Source organism: Rattus rattus, chromosome 4 (genome assembly GCF_011064425.1).
Source record: "Rattus rattus isolate New Zealand chromosome 4, Rrattus_CSIRO_v1, whole genome shotgun sequence".
Lineage (NCBI taxonomy): Eukaryota > Metazoa > Chordata > Mammalia > Rodentia > Muridae > Rattus > Rattus rattus.
The window spans coordinates 95,634,758-95,638,943 of record NC_046157.1 but is presented as its reverse complement, the minus strand read 5'-3'; the positions used below and the strand labels follow the sequence as shown (position 1 = coordinate 95,638,943).

Sequence of the window (4,186 nt, the reverse complement as noted above, 5' to 3'; positions counted from 1 at the left end):
TTGTTCAGGCTATTTGCTTTTAGAACCCAAGACTACAGTCCCAAGAATGACACCTCCCACCATGGGCTGCCCTCCCACACTGATCACTGATTGAGAAGATGCCTTACAGTTAAATCTTAAGAGGAATTTCCTCAACCTAGGCTCCCTCCTCCCTGATGACTCTAGCATATCTGCAGTTGATACAAGTGGCAGTCAGTACACTGAGTAGGACAAAAGAGGGGCAAAATGGAGCTCGAGGTCATGAGTAGGTATACCAGCCCAGTGAACCCGGCTGTCTTCCCTCACCTGACTGGTACTTCTTGCCATCGGCATGTTCTTCACAGCCTGGTTCTTCTTTATGAGGTCATCTCTATGAAGTACACAATTTTTACAAAGAGCTCCTCATCTCCTTGGTGGCCTCACTCTTCATGGGCTTTGGAGTCTTCTTGCTCCTGCTTGGGGTTGACATCTATGTCTGAGTCTGCAAAGGCACCCACCAGGCAGCTCACCAAATCTCTGCTTTTGTAAATTAGTTTTCTACCATTGCTACATCTCCCACCTACTGTTTACAATAAAGGCAGATGTGTGACAAAAAAAAAAAAAAAAAAACGGACAGAAGAGGGATAATCCAAGTGGAGTTTGCTCTGATGAACCTGAGTGTTGATTCTTGGAAGAATGTGAATCTAAGTATTTGGATTACAAAAGCTATTGGATGTTTTTTAAGGGAATTAATGGGAGACAACATTAATAGAACTATGAATGTCATTGTTACTTTCTGCCATGTAGATTGCGATGAAAAAGCTCAAGACATTTGAGAGGAATAAATTGAAAATAGGTGGCCTATAGAACAGTCTTATAATATTTCACAAAGATTATTTCTGCCTTTCATGACACTACATTAATTCTATTTTTGTCATAACATTCCAAAGGGTTTATTTTTTTCTAATTCAAACACATTGTTCAGCACCTTAGTTTTGATGTGGACTTGTAAAGATGTTATAGCAATGTCAGAGTTCATGGAACATCAGGTTGGTCAAGGTTAACTCATGAAGAGCTCACAGAGGCTTGCCTATAAAGTAAAAGCTTGTTAAACTGGGCAATTTAAAAATCACATCACCAGCAACATCCTAATTTTCTCTTCATATTTCTCTTCCTCTTTTTCTTCCTCCTCTTTTTTCTTCTTCCTCCATCAATAATTCAGAAAATATTACTATACCACATATCAAGATATACTACAGAACCATAGCATGATACTGCTATAAATAGATTTATCAATATAACAAAGTTGAAGGTCAAAATTTACAGCCAGAAAACCACAGTTGTATGATGTTTCACAAATCCTCAAAACTCTAAACTTTAGAAAAGACAGAATTTTCAACAAATGACACTAGGCAGTATGAAAAAATAAAAATACAGAACTACAGAAAATTAAAACTAGATTTTTTTTAATTTTCTTCCCACAAAACATTTCCCTGAACATATGTGTTTCAACACAAGACCTGATATTCTTAAATTCCTAAAACCAAATAGTAGAGTATTTGCTTCAACTATTACACAAAATTATGATCAAATAAGATGAAAAATTAATGTATGGTTGCCATGAAACATAAAGGCTCCTCTATGGCCTCCCCATCAGGGGACCAGTTAGTACACAAAATGGTAAGAAATTATTCCAACAGAGCATTATTGTCTAGGATATACAAAGAACTAAAGAAACTAAACATCAAGAAATAAATAGCCCAATTAAAATGTAACTTATAAAACAGAAAGGTCTACAAAGAAATACAAATAGCTAGGAAATTATTCAAATAGTGCTCATCACTGAGTGGTTTGAAATTTTAGATATTAGCTTTCTGTTAGATGTATGGATGGTGAAGATCCTTTCCCAGACTGTAGACTGCTGATTTGTCCTGTTGACAGTGTCCTTTCTCTTACAAAGCTTGTAGTCCATGAGGTCACATTTATCAATTGTTGATATTAGAGTCTGAGCCTTGATGTCCTGTTTCAAAAAATTTCTCCTGTTCCAATACATTTGATGGTATTTCCCTCTTACTCTTTTATGAGATTTAATGTATCTGTTTTTTTTGTTAAGTTGATTGATCCACTTGAATTTTAGCTTTGTGTAAGGAGATAAATATATTTATATTTTCATTCTTCTAAAGGTTGACATCCAGTTAGACAAGCACCATTTATTGAGTATGCTTTCATTTTTCTATTTTTCATATTTCATTTTTCATATTTTCATATTTCATTTTTATGGTTTTGGATTCATTATCAAAAATCAACTGTCCATAGGTCTGTGGGTACATTTCCGGTTGTTCAATTTTTTTAATCAATGTGCCTCTTACTAGACAAATATTATACAGTATTTATTATTATTGCTTTGTAGGTTGAGATCAGGGGTGGTGACTTTTTCTGAAGTTATTTATTTTTCAGGATCATTCTGGCTATGCTTGGTTTTATGTTTTCACATAAGAAGTTGAGAATTGCACTTTCAAGGTCTATAAATAATTGTGTTGCAATTTTGACGGATAATGCATTGAATCTATAGATTGCTTTGGGGAAGATGGGCATTGTCACTATGTTAGTCCTGCCTACCAATGAACATGGGAGACATTTCCAATGTCTGATAACTTCATTGAGGAGAAAATTGTTCACCTTTCATGAATTTATAGATTTTCTGGTGCTTCTGTTATTGATGTCCAGCTTTAATCTATGGTAGTCTGATAAGATACAAGGAGTTATTTGACTTTTCTTGTATTTTTTGAGGCTTGTTTTGTGGTTGACTCTTTGGTCCATTTATTTATTTATTTATTTATTTATTTATTTATTATCTTTTTAGTAACCCCTCCTTTTCCATTCTCTCAGTCATGTTCTCTTTCCACCCTGAGACCTTTCCTTTCCTTCTGAGAAGGGCCCAGTACTTCTCAGGAAAACAATCCACAGTGGCACCGGAAGAAATAGCTAGACTAGTTACACCTCCTCCCACTGACTCCAGTCAAGACATCCAAGTTAGGAAAGCAGGATCCAGAGACAGAGAACAGAGTCAACAAAAGACTCTACTCAATTTGTTGAGTGATCAGCTTAAAGATCGAGTTGCACTTCTTCATATATTGGGGGAAGGGGCTTCTTAGTCCAGGCCTTGTTTTTAAAACTAAATAGCTAAATGCATTGCTAAGCAATCTATGTCAAGGCTATGACTTTCAATAGAAAACTACTTGAGAAAAGCCTTGATTAAGAGAGTAATTGATAACAAATAGCCTCTGATAACAGACCAGTGTCAATTTCTGATCTTCATAGGGTTTTCAATACTGGTTTTGTTATCATAGCACACAAACAAATATTTTCATAGGACATACAGAATTACTCTGTGCTGGTGTTTAGTTGGAAATAGAGTATAACTAAGTCAGGTTTCATGTTGCATTATGTTGGTCTAGCTTAACATTATGAAGACCCCAGTGAAGATCACAAATAAAATAAAAGTTTGTCAAACATGTCAATGGTAACATGGTCAAAATAATCATTCTCAACAACCTATTCCTCAACATCATCATCATTACTTTCATCATCATCATCATCATCATCATCATCATCATCATCATCATCAACATTATCATATTCTCCTCCCTTTTTTCTTCTTCTTCCTCCTTGTGCTCCCACTCTTCCTTCTCTTCCTTTTCTTCCTCTTCCTCCTCTTCTTTCTCCCCTCCCACTCCTTTTTCTTTGTCTTCTTATTGAATTCTAGCTATGTGTATGGTCATCCCATTGAAAATATACCTGAAGTTTACTTTATGCATTTGCTGCTAAAAGTCATCAAATTAACTGTGGAAAGTCAAAAATGAAGATATTTCATTAAGTGGCTACAAGCATAGGTCACACATTCTAATACATTCTGGCCTTGGAGGAAGTCACTGGGCATTTTCATTCAGCCCTCTATGCTAGTTACAATAATTGTTAAAGATATCCTTTTCATTGGCCTTGTATTTATTACAAAAAGGAAGACACAAACAAGGATGCTTAATTCTAACTTAGAAAGGGGAATAAATTAATCACAGGAAACAGATGGAGGGAGCGACAGGGGTGAAAGAGGGGATGCGGAAGAAAATATGGAGGGTTTCTGGGTCAGATGTGGGGAGGGAAATGAGTGATGGCCAGAAGCCATGAGATTGAACAAAAATCTTCAACTGACTGGTATAGGGAATTATGG

At 35.8% G+C, this 4,186-nt stretch overlaps 1 pseudogene; it reads left to right on the top strand.

The window, feature by feature from the left end:
* The first annotated feature begins 225 nt into the window (after nt 1-225).
* Nucleotides 226-458, top strand: LOC116898095 (annotated as a pseudogene).
* Nucleotides 459-4,186: the final 3,728 nt, after the last annotated feature.